Source organism: Panthera uncia, assembly GCF_023721935.1.
Source record: "Panthera uncia isolate 11264 chromosome A1 unlocalized genomic scaffold, Puncia_PCG_1.0 HiC_scaffold_17, whole genome shotgun sequence".
NCBI classification, from domain to species: Eukaryota; Metazoa; Chordata; class Mammalia; order Carnivora; family Felidae; genus Panthera; species Panthera uncia.
In genome coordinates, this window is record NW_026057577.1 from 120,614,251 (window position 1) to 120,627,501 (window position 13,251).

General features: G+C 39.3%; 1 pseudogene; it reads left to right on the forward strand.

The window, feature by feature from the left end:
• The first annotated feature begins 274 nt into the window (after positions 1 to 274).
• LOC125935290 (52 kDa repressor of the inhibitor of the protein kinase-like) lies at positions 275 to 12,098 on the forward strand (annotated as a pseudogene).
• The last annotated feature ends 1,153 nt before the right edge of the window (positions 12,099 to 13,251 follow it).

A 13,251-nucleotide genomic window follows, 5' to 3' on the forward strand; every position in this document is an offset into this window, starting at 1 on the left:
ATGAATAGTTTGGCTATGAACATGACAGGACATGTCTTTGTTGAACAGATATGTATGTGTTTGAGTCGGATATATTCCTAGGCATGGAAATGCTAGGTTATAAGATATGCATAAGTTCAGCTTCACTAGATACTGCCAGCTTTCAAAAGTCATACTAATTTACTGTCTCATCCTTGGGTTCTTTTGACTCGTGTTTGTGGGAGATGCAGGAGAGAAGCATCAAAGGAAAAGGCTTCAAAAGGGAAGGGCTGGAGAGGGTGCAAGGCCTTAGGACATGTTTACACAGCTGAAAGCGGCTGCAGCTGGTAAGGAACACCTTAGAGCCATTAACGTTCCTCCTTCACACCTGGCCCTTCCTAGTGTTCTAGAAATCAATTAATTTGAAATTCAGCCTTGAAATGCTAAACCATTAGAGTGATTAACACACTTGCTTAGCTGACTTTATGTAGATAGTCTTTAGCAATTATCCTAATAAAAAGAAGCTTCATTCTGGAGTCGGGCCCTCGTTTGGACTTGAGTATGAGGACCTTCACTTAACTGCACTTTGTCTGCAGACTCATCTTTTGCGACTCCGGCCATACTCCCTGCAACAGATGTTCCCGAAGGTGTAAAGGAAAAAGGGTAGTTGAACAAGTGGCTCTGATATTAAAGCTGAATTGTGGTAAGCTTTCATCGCTAAGGTTCTGATCTTTCCCTAACTCTTACTTAATGAAATCATAAAGGCCTATGGCTCTTTTGTTCCACTAAAGGTACAAATAATGCTTTGAGCTTCCGTTAATGAGATAGGAGATGGTTTAAAATAATTTTTTAAATTGTCTATACTAAAGAAAAATGTAAATATATGAGTCTTTAAAGATTACTCCTCTCTGACTAGTATCAAAAAATGGCGAATGGAACCCATTAAAAAAAATTTTTTTTGTGGTGGTTATTCAATTTGCTTCCAGCTTCCACTAAACTAAGAAAGACACATTGAAATGTGGAAATGTTGGAACCATCCTTTTTAAAGAAAAAAAATGCTTTTCAGCAAGGGAAACAACATAACAACTATGAAAATATATGGACATGTCCAAAAATATTTCTAAAGGAACTAGAATGAATTTGTTATTTAAATTTTTTTAAATGTTTGTTTTTGAGAGAGACAGAGCATGAGTGGGGAGGGACAGAGAGAAAGGAAGACACAGAATCTGAAGCAGGCTCTAGGCTCTGAGCTGTCAGCACAGAGCCTGAAGTGGGACTCAAACCCTCTAACTGCAAGATCATGACCTGAGCTGAAGTTGGACACTTAACTGACTGAGCCACCCAGGCGCCTGTAAAAAATATTTCTAAAGGAACTAGAATGAATTTGAATACTACCGACAATAAGGACATTTACTGTAAAAAGAAAAAGACACCCACTAAGTTTTCTTTGGACAGCTTTCTTAGAGAGACTGGAGCACTCCAAATTACTCAACTGAATATTTCTAAATTCTTAGATAAACATTATTATTATGAATTAAGCAATTATAAACAATGTATAAATTAAAGCATTTCAGTGTTTGTTATAGTCTGCATATTAATTTTAGACAAATATTATGGACTAGAGTGCTCATATGTGCTATATTTGCATCAGTCCCTGAGGTGATCTACAATTACAGTATTTGATCATATTTCGTATTTGACCTGAAGGATGATTTTATTATATCCAGAAGTCCTTAGGATATGTATTTTTAGCTTTATTTTCTCACCTATTACTATCGGCATGTAATTTATTTCATATAAGTTTCTTGGTTCAGAATGAAGTATGTAATTAAACATGGGTTCTTTGCAAAAATAAATCATATAGATTCCAGGAATGTATTGTATTATGAATGACAATACCCCATCGAGTGTGTATTGTGTGATATGACTCTGTGTACATACACACACACACACACACACACACACACACACACATATCAATCCTTGTGGTGTGAAGTAAGGAAAGTTTATTTTTGTAAAAGCAATGCACTATAATATAGCTCAAAGGACCCCTGGGAACTCTGCTCAGATGTTTGGATTTTGTGCAACAAATAATGGTGAGTCAATTAAAGTTTTTCATCGAGGAATGAGATCAGAGGTGTTTTAAGAAGAATGATTCTGGGAGGAGTTGGAGGCAGGAAGAAAATTTAGAAGCCCAAACTGGCTCACATGAGAGAACTCTTGAAAGTCATAATCATCTTTGTAAAACATTATGAACAATTGTTCTATTAAGCTTAAGAATATCATTTCATGCTATAAATACCATCTCAAACCAAATTCTAGTATAGATGAGCTACAGATATGTCAACCTTTTAAGGAAAAGATTTAGAACAAACACATTCCACTGAGAAAAATGAATCCGTGAATTCTCCCCACTCCTGAAAGTCGTAAAACAAAGCCACCCAGATTGGATTTAAAAAGCTGTCTCTGTCCGTCTCTTGGAGCCTCAGTGTTCTACAGGAGTAAACCTTGAGAATGGTCCATTCTACTGTGTCTCTTGGCAACGAGGGCTTAAATGGAAAGGAGGCAACAAGAGCAAGAAAATAAGGGCTATTGTGAAGGAGCTGAGGAGTGGTTGGTGATAAAGGATGGCAGGAGAGGAGCACTAAAATGTTAATAGCTGTCATGTGGAAATCCTTCTCAACAAAACCAAAGCTTCCATTCTGATTTCAGATTGGTGCTAGATGTTTCTCGTTTGATAATCTTCCTTTTACATTCTTTTTTTTTTAGGGGTGCCTGGGTGGTTCAGTTGGTTGGGCGTCGGACTCTTGACTTTGGCTCAGGTCATGATCTCACAGTTCATGAGTTCGAGCCCTACATCAGGGTCTGTGCTGACAGTGCAGAGCCTGCTTGGGATTCTCCTTCTTCCTTTCTCTGCCCCTCCCCTGCTTATGCTCTCTCTCTCTCTCTCAAAATAAAGAAATAAAACTTAAAAAAATAAAATTTTTTATTTTTTTAAAGCAACTAAGTGTTTAGAGACAGAAACAGAGAAAGTACTCTTAGAAATGATGTTTGTCTTATCTCTCAGTGTTCATGCTAGATTGCTAGTGTTCAGAATCATGGAAGCATATGAATTAGGCTTTTGGAAAAACCAACCTCCTCGCTTAAGACAAAATGTTCTGTAAAGTGTACACTCCACACTCCTGCATGACATTAATAAATAGGTCCTTAATTATGCTTATGTGCCTCTATTCTTGCGAGGCAACCAACTATACACAGCAGAGCTGGAAAATCCCAGGTGGCTTATGGTTAATGACAAAGGAGCATCAGCAGCACTGACTAATGAGGTATTGAAAGAATGATATAGCCTAATTTTTGTTAAGCCACTGCACAGATAAATGACTTGCTTGATAGTTATGCGTTGACCTTAATAATAATTGTGCACAAAACAAATAAAAAAAAACCCAACAGAAAGTTTTTGGCACAACCTTGGCCAGCATTTTTGAGCACAAAGCCAGCTTAAGAAAAGGGTGGAGTAAACGATCTTGTAGTGTCTGCAAAGTAGAAGAAAGTAGTACATAAGCTTTGACACAGCACAGAAGTTGTAATTTTGTGCACAAGGTATACATTGGAAGAGGACAGAGGCAGTGTGTTTTGATGAGTGAGGAATCAGAGAGACTTTGGTCTGAGTCCTACCAAAGATTGACTCACCTGAGGCAAACCCTTGGTTTTGCTTTCCTCCAAAGTTAACCATGTCAACCATTTCATGGTTTGGAAGTTTTGGGTTTTTTTGAACTTTTTTTAATGTTTTTTTTTTAAGTTATTTTTGAGAGAGAGAGACAGAGCACGAGTGGGAGAGGGGCAGAGAGAGAGGGAGACACAGAATCTGAAGTAGGCTCCAAACTCAGCTTTCAGCACAGAGCCTGACATGCGGCTCGAACTCACGAACCTCTAGATCATGACTTGAGCCGAAGTCAAATGCTTAACTGACTGAGCCACCGGGTGCCCTGGTTTGGAAGTTATTGTAAGACAGCTTTTAAATATAGCTATTAAAGCTTATCTCCCGACTTTTAAGGGGTTTGTATCTTAAATTCCTTTACCTGATAACGTAAACTTCTGTGGGCATGAGTAGGAGGCAAAAATGCATTGAAAACAAGAATGTTAAATATAACTGAAATATTATTGCTGGAAATGTTAAGTCATCTCTTGAAACATTGAGCATACCAAGAATTGGTTTTGGTCCACCAGGAGGTTATAACCTTCAAAGGAAACTCTCCTAGGAGAGGTTAGGATAGAAAGGGCCAAGCTATGTGCATAATTATCAATGGGGGCCAGTTTGTTTTATTGAAAGTCTTGCTCTGCAACTCTGAACTCGGTTCCCACACAGCCTGAAACTGCATAAATGATGGTGAAGGTAAAGGAAATAAATATACTCCTCCTTACTTGAGAAAAGTGAATTTAAAATCATACATATGGGGTACAATGGAAGAGTCAGGATGTGTCTCATAGTACGTAACTCTAAGGAAACCATATCTAGAGTTAACGTTTTTAGCTTGACCCACAAAGACTTCATGAAAGGGATTGAGGAAGAATAACTTTTGATATTTGTAAGACATAGAGATGAGATTTGAGGCAAGCTTAAGGGGCTTTTAATTTACATATATGTGTGTCATATATATAACCACATATGTATATGCTTGTATATATAAAATATAACACATGCAAAGTTTTATACATAGGTAGGCATGTGTATATGTTTATATATGTGTGCATGTTTATATGGTATAATAAATACATCACAATGACAGTAATCATATTTGAAAGCAAAATGAGAAAACTGACAGAAATCTTGGGAGTGATTTTGAGGAACCAGTGACATTTTAAATATATTCATATAGACCTTTAAGTTTTCCTTGAAAACCAGAGTAATCTAAGCAAGACTTCAAGATATTTCCCTGTGTGAAATAAAGACAAGCAGTGGTGTCTTAGAAAAGACTTAGTGCACTCTTAACCTCACATTAAACTTGTATTTTAGGATAATTTTTTGAAAGAATACATCAAAGCATGTGAAACTGGTGCCTAATTATATTGTCATTAGTATACAGTAGATAGTGTTATCATTCTGCATAAAGCACTATGAAATGAGTACGTTAAGAATATTTAATTATGTGGGTGTGCGAAATAATAAAGGAAAATTGCTAGTTAATTGCTTTTCTTAGAAATGCTGTTAGGGGTGGTAGTTGCCCAGCAACATGATTCATCCTAAAGAAATATGCTGTTGGGCTGCTTTCTGCAGAATTATTCTGGGGAAACTAGGAGGGAGAACTAGGACTTGTTGGTACAGATTTCATTCTTTATTCTCTGTAATGTGCCACTGCCTCTGGGAAGCCTTCCCTGACTTCAGCTGAAAGAACTTTCTATGAGCCCTGAATACTTTGCCTGTACCTCTATCTAGTATGCTTCTCAGCACGTGGTATTTTAATTATTATTCCATGTGTTTGTTTCTCCTTCCAAACTGGGAAATTATTAGACACATGACTGTGTATTATTCTTCCCAAGCCCTAGCTCAGGGTCTGGCACAGAATAGGTGCTTGATGCAGGTTGTAGGGTTGAAAAGTCTCTTCTCATAGAATCAAAGGCAGTGGCTGGGGAAAGTGGGTGTGAGCCAAAGGTTCTCCCATTTTGTCCTTTCGGGAGCATCTGAAACAGTCTCATTACCTTTAAAAAGAATCTCCTGAAGAAATTCAGTCTGTTGACAAACTTCTTTGCTTCCTTCTTTTTCTTTTTCTTTTTTTTTTTTCAATATATGAAGTTTATTGTCAAATTGGTTTCCATACAACACCCAGTGCTCATCCCAAAAGGTGCCCTCCTCAATACCCATCACCCACTTTTCCCTCCCTCCCACCCCCCATCAACCCTCAGTTTGTTCTCAGTTTTTAAGAGTCTCTTATGCTTTGGCTCTCTTCCACTCTAACCCCCCCCTTTTTTTTCCTTCCCCTCCCCCATGGGTTTCTGTTAAGTTTCTCAGGATCCACCTACCCTATGACCCAGCAATAGCACTGCTAGGAATTTACCCAAGGGATACAGGAGTGCTGATGCATAGGGGCACTTGTACCCCAATGTTTATAGCAGCACTCTCAACAATAGCCAAATTATGGAAAGAGCCTAAATGTCCATCAACTGATGAATGGATAAAAAAATTGTGGTTTATATACACAATGGAGTACTACGTGGCTTCCTTCTTTTTCTAAATGAAGAAAAGAGAGAGAGAGGGAGGGAGGGAGGGTGGGGGGAAGAAATGCATTTTCTCCTCTTTACATTTCATCTCATCAGAAAAACATCACTTGGAGGGTATGACTATTTAGAACAATAGAACCATCTATAATTCAGGATCAGTTGTCTTTTGTGGATGATTTACATTGTCTTCAATACTCTAAACATGTCTTTTGATCTTCCCCATTTACTCTAATGTGTTATAGATTTGGGTGTGTGTGACAGGAGGAAAGGAAAGTGTAAGTGTTCTACAAAGTAGATGAACCTATTGCCTTCCTAATATAAAGTCCTAGGATCCTAAGAAAAAGTATATAATAACTTTCTCTCTAATTATTTTTCTTGTATGCATTGCAGACTTGGGCACCCATCTATTCTCAAGGGTGCATATCTAATGGGGACATGCCTCATAAAAAAATCTAATTTGGAGTCAACAGGGAAGAGGTAGCCCCACATAATATTTAAGAATGTGAATGTACACATAATGTTTAAGAATGAGAATGAGAGGGGCGTCTGGGTGGCTCAGTTGGTTAAGCGTCTGACTTCGGCTCGGGTCATGATCTCATAGTTTGTGAGTTCGAGTCCCGCGTTGGGCTCTGTGCTGACGGCTCAGAGCCTGGAGTCTGCTTCAGATTCAGTGTTTTCTTGTCTCTCTGCCCCTCCCCCAGTCGTGCTCTGTCTCTCTCCTTCTCAAAAATAAATAAACATTTAAAACATTTTTGGAATGAGAAAATGAATTTTATTAAGGAATTCATGCCTTTTATCAGGAAAAAAGCAGAAAGTTGAAAAAAAAAGTCAAAAAAGTAGAACCATAGGTGGTTTATCATTAAAAATAGAGGAAAATAAAAATTTGATTCTGAAAGTATCTGTTAAGGATCAGTTGCAGATAATAAGAAGTGAAATAGTTGCTTAGAAAACACGTATCAGCTTTGAGAGGAGGAAAGTGATATGTAAATTACCAACCAGAGCCATAAACCAGCCACAGTGTTCAGCTATGGTGGCACTAGAAGTGGGTAATTATATTGGAAATTATCTTCCCTCCCTACCTGCCTGTCTCTTGCAGACTAAAATGAACACTTGGGGTAACACGTAAGGAGGAAAGTAGGAAAATGAGAGCATATTGCTGACACACACATACATGTACACATGACGAGGCTTTAACGGTAGAGAGGTAATTGTCGATGGATTGCTTTGGAGCTCACCTCTGTTAGTGTTGATCTGGATCCCAGCCTTCCTTCTCTCTCTCTTTTTTTTAAGTAATCTCTACACCCAGTGTGGGGCTCAAACCTACAACCCCTAGATCAAAAGTCACACATTTTACCGACTGAGCCAGCCAGGCACTCCCCTGGCCTTCCCTCTCTAAATCAGTGCCTGGCTCCTTAGCCCAGATATGTGTGTGTGTGTGTGTGTGTGTGTGTGTGTGTGTGTGTGTGGTTGCATGTTAACAGAGACAAAAATTGAGATAAAGACAAAGTTAGAAAGTAACAGTGACATAGAAGATGGGAAGAGATATTTGTTCATTTTTTCCTACCATGTATCGATTATATCCTGGTTGATATTATATTAAAAGGACAAGAAAATGAAATGCCAAATGGTTTAATGTATAAATTCCTAAGCATTTTTTTAAATTTCAGAGATTTATTTTGAAAAGCAGGCTTAATGTCAAAAATTTTCTAACCACATTTGGCTTTAGACTTGCATTGGGATTTCATGTCATTTTCACTTTTCAGTTTCTTGAAATATATGAAATATCTATAATTTGTAGCTAACAGCTCCTATGGAATCCTGTGATAGTCTGGATTAAAACCACTACATTGGAAAAAATAAATTGGCACAACAGTGTGTCAAACGAAGATCCTTCTCTGGGCCTTTCATTCCCCATATATTTGGTTGTTTTTTTTTTAATTTTTAATGTTTTATTTAATTTTGAGTGGGGGAGGGGCAGAGAGAGACAACACACACAGAATTTGAAGCAGCCTCCAGGCTCCGAGCTGTCAGCACAGAGACTGACATGGGCTCAAACCCACGAGCCGTGAGGTCATGATCTGAGCTGAAGTCAGACACTTAACCACTGAGCCACCCAGACACCCCTCCCATGTATTTGTTTTATTTAGTGACCCATATATTTAAGATGTTTCTAAAAAGAACGTAACTTGATATATCAGTATGATAATAAATGAGCATCCTTTGTTTAATTTGCCTTGTTTCCATTCCATCCCTGTAGCACAGACTTTATTTTTTATAATTTTATAGATAAGGAAACCAAGACCCATAAAGTTTAAGCAGCTTTCCTAAAGGCTCACTGCTGGCCACCTCAGTGAATGAGCTGTCTCCTTCCACTACAAGGCACTGCTGAGTATCAGTCCTAAGTCATTTGAAGCTTGGAGTCATGCAGTCCAGGACTTTTGCTAATTCAGCTGATGATGGGAATGGCAATCATGAACAGATACTATTGTTTCCACTTAAGCTGATTATGGCTTTAATTTCATATTTTGTTTTTTTCCCTCTTTAGTACATTCTGATTGCAAATCTGGAAAGTTCTTTCTTAATAAGCTAAATTGCCAGGCTTATGCTCTAAAGTAGTTTTTTAAAGTTTATTTATTTATTTTTGAGAGAGAGAAAGAAAGAGCACACAAGAGAGGATCAGAGAGAGAGGGAGAGAGAGAATCCCAAGCAGGCTCCAAGCTGTCAGCCCAGAGCTTGATGCAGGGCTCAAACTCATGAACCGTGAGATCATGACCTGAGCCAAAACCAAGAGTTGGATGCTAAACAGAGTGAGCCATGCAGGTGTCCCTAAAGCAGTTTTTGAATTATTTTGCAGTACATGTATAATTAGTAGGGGTCATCATTTAACCCACAAATTTGACCCCTTACTTCCTATTTTAAAAGAGACGTAATGTCACAAAGATGATTTATGGTGATGAGGGTAGTCATTGTTCCTAAGCTCCTTCATCTTGGAGTTGAAGCAGTGTTCTGACCCTTATTCAAAGCTCCTATAGTTTTCCCAGCAGGGTTAGTAGAAGAAAATGTTATCTGGGTTTCTTGGCAAAACTTTTAGACCTAAGGTTTCATAGTTTTTTTTTAGTTTCCATCTGCAGACATGAAGATGCTCTCCACTCCTTGTCTCTTTGTTTCCCCTCTCGTCCTTGCCGGATCCCAGCTGGGGATAGTAGACAGTGGCACTTGTTTCTTACTATTGACATTAGAGGCGGTGTCTGTCCATTCAGGAGAGGACCTGTGGACTTAGAGGTAATTCAGTGGGGGATGATCCAGTGCCAAAGCCAATAAGCATATTTTCTCTTCAGCTTTGACTCTAGTGTGCAAGACTCAGAATATCACCATTTACTTACCTGGTAGGATCTCCATTACGTGCTTGGCTTCAGAGGTGTCACACATGGAACGGACTCTATTGCTTGCTTACTTCTATGCCAGTGTACCCAGCTCCAGGTACAAATCACGTTTGGTGTAAAAGCACTTATGATAGTCTTGTTGCTCCTTGCCAGTGACTTGTTTGGATGAGCATATGAACCTGTTCTGGGAAATAATCTTTAGGTAATACACTAGGAAAATCCTATTGTTGTTGAAAACAGGGTGCTGTGATACTTATCTTAGACCTTGAGGAAAAATATTAAATACATACTAAGGATGGTGGAGCAGAAAATTTGAAGGAGCCTGCATCCTGATGACATCATTGAGCCACTGATTCAATGTTGGGATGGCTTTTCTCTGGTCTTTTTGTTAAGTAATGTCCCTGTGGCTTAAGCCCACCAGTCGGGTTTTCTGTTACTTGCAGCTAAAACTACTCCTAAGTGATAGAATATCCTAAAAGGGAATTGTATCTTACATTTTGCTTTTCATAACTTAATTTCACGCTACAGAAGTTCTTACACTATAATTAAAAGTACAGTTTAGTTCTCGCCCGCGCCCCCCCCCCCCCCCGCCCCCTGCCCCCTTGCTGAGCCAGCCAGCCTGGCCTCTCCCCTGAGGCCAAACTTCTGCACTGTCCCCACTGCACGAGGGAGAGCGCTCAGTGAGACCTGGCTTTCTCCAGGTTCCCGCGGGATGCTTCCAGATGCCAGAAGTGGGTGGAGAATTGCAGGAGAGCAGACTTAGAAGATAAAACACCCGATTCACTAAATAGACATTACTGATTACGTGCCAAACACTTTGAGACCTCTATGATCTGTAGAACTGTGCATTTTGCAGAGGCATCGGCAAACTCAAGAATGATTGGGTTATTTTATTTGTCAAAATTAATTGAGGCAGATACTTGTGAAGTCATTGGGAGAGGCCTTACAGGACAGTTCTTTGAGATAATGCGATATCAACAATATTTGATCTTACCAGTCATTTGACCAGTCATTTGATAGTCATTTGTGTCTATCATAGTAGACAGAGAAAATGAATGAAAGAATTGAGTGAAGACTCAATTGGGTCCTGAGACTCTGATACAGAAAAAAATGGATGAAACTTCCGAACAGGAACAAAAACATAAAAAAATAAACAACAGCAATGCTCAGAACCCCAGTGCAGAAGAAGGGGGTAAAGACCAGGATGAAGACATTTTACCTTTAACCCTTGAAGAGAAAGAAAACAAAGAGTACTTCAAATCTTTATGTGAAATCTTGATTCTTGTAGGAAAACAAGACATACCTCTGGACAGACATGAAACTGATGAGCCCCCAGAGGGTCTCTTTACTTCTGGTAACTTTCAAGCACTGCTGGCATGCGGTGTAAATTCCGGAGAAGAGGTTCAAGAAAGCTCTTTGAGACAACAGCAGTTAACGCATTGTTCCGCTCGAAAACACAGCAGAGGCAGATGCTAGAGGTCTGTGAGAGCTGTGTTCGGGAGGAAACCCTCAGGGAAATGAGAGACTCCCACTTCTTTCCATCATCACTGATGATGTAGTGGACATAGCAGAGGAAGAACACTTGCCTGTGTTGGTGAGCTTGGTTGAGGAGTCTCATAACCTGAGAGAGGACTCTATGGCCTTCGTGCCTCAGGAAGCTGATCCAGAAAGTTTGGCTGTGAAATTTCACACCGCGGTAATTGAGAAGTGGGGACTGAACGTGGAATGTTGTCATGGCCAGGCTTAACGCCGTGTCCAATGGATTTTCTTCCAAAATAGAAGTTGTTGCTTCTGGACTTTAGAGAAATATCCCCAAGCTGTCTACACACTTTGCTCTGCCTGTCCCTTAAATACATGGTTGGCAAAATCCGTGCCTGTTGTGGGAGTATCTGTTGTATTAGGAACAATTGAGGAAGTCCTTTCTTCCTTCCATCGAACTCTACAACTGCTTTTAGAGCTTGACAGTCTCATTTCTGTCCTCTTTCAGAGCAGTGAGGAAAAAGGTAAAGAAATGAGGGAAATTTGCCATTCTTAGTGGACTGGCAGGCATAATGGTTTTGAAATTTTAAAAGACCTCCTATAAGCACTTGTTTTATGGTATAGTTTAGACGGTATAGTGATACAAACATTAGATGGAATAACTGTTTAGCTGGTTGAGCATTTGTACTCTGTAGCACAGTAACAGATTTTGATTTCATTGTTACCATTGTTGTTCTTAAAAATGTTCTATCTTTTACAAGAGCCTTTGGGAAAAATCTCGAGGGCAAACCTCCAATGTCTTCTTTGCCGCCGGTAGCTTGGTTGCAGTGCTGTATTCACTAAATGAAGTGATGGAAAATATTGAAGTTGATCATGAATTTTGGTCTGCTGAAGCCACAAATTTGGCAACTAAACTTGATATTCAGCTGAAACTCCCTGGGAAGTTCCGCAGAGCCCAGCAAGGTAATGTGGAATCGCAGCTAACCTCTGAGAGAGTTACTATAAAGTAACTCTACCTTACTATAAGAAACTCTAAATGTCCCAACAGTGGAACGCATTATTCAGGAACTGAAAGGTACATTCTCAGAACAGCACTTCAGAGCTCTTAAATGCTTATCTCTGGTACCCTCTGTCATGGGACAGCTCAAATTTAATACATCGGAGGGGCACCATGCTGGCATATACAGGAGTGACTTACCCAACCCCGACACACTCTCAGCTGAGCTGCTTTGTTGGAGAATCAGGTGGAAACAGAGGGAAAGATATGGAGCTTCCATCCACCATTTATGGAGCCCTGCATCTGCAAGACATCAAGTTTTTTCCTAATGTTTATGCATTGCCGAAAGTCCTATATATTCTTCCTGTGATGAAGGTTGAGAATGAATGCTATGAAAATGGGCAAAAGCATCTCAAAGCGTACCTGAGGAACATTTTGACAGATCAAATATCAAGTATCTTGGCTTTGCTTAACATAAATTTTGACATAAAACATGACCTGGATTTAATGGTGGACACCTATATCAAACTCTATACAACGAAGTCAGAGCTGCCTACAGATAACTCAGACACCATTGAAAATACCTAGGAGACTTTTAAAGTAGGCTCTCTCTTATGTTTGATATTTGGAAAAATCTGTAAGAAATTTGAAAACATCTTATGAAAAGCTGTCACATGTATGTAGGCCACTTAATCACTGAATATCTTGACCCGTCAACCTCTCATTGAGTCCATTAGTCACTGATGATCTGCCTACTTAAATGGCCCCTGTTGGAACTCTTATGCTTTGGAGACATAACTGTTCTTCCAGAAGATAGCATTGAAAGTGCCACATTACACTCCTGTGTGATCTCTGCAAATCGTGCTTTGGAATTGTTTTAGTGAGGTCATTTTAGTCACAGCATTTATTATCACTGGATCCAGTTGTCAGGTATTGAGTTATCAGTTCTTGGAAGAAATAGATTTTGAAGAGGTGTGGGAGAAAGGAATACAGTGTATAAAATGTTACAATGAAGCTCACAAGTGACCTGGAGTGTGAAGTTTGTTAAAAATCTGTAATGGACAGTTAAGAGAGTTACCAGACAGCCAGAGAGAGATACATATAGAGAGAATGGAAAACAGGTGAGCTTGCCAAGCAAGGATTTCAGTGTAGATTTTGTCTTTATCAAATGAACCTAAAGGAACAAGTTACAGTTACAGTTTGAATGGGCGAGCCTGC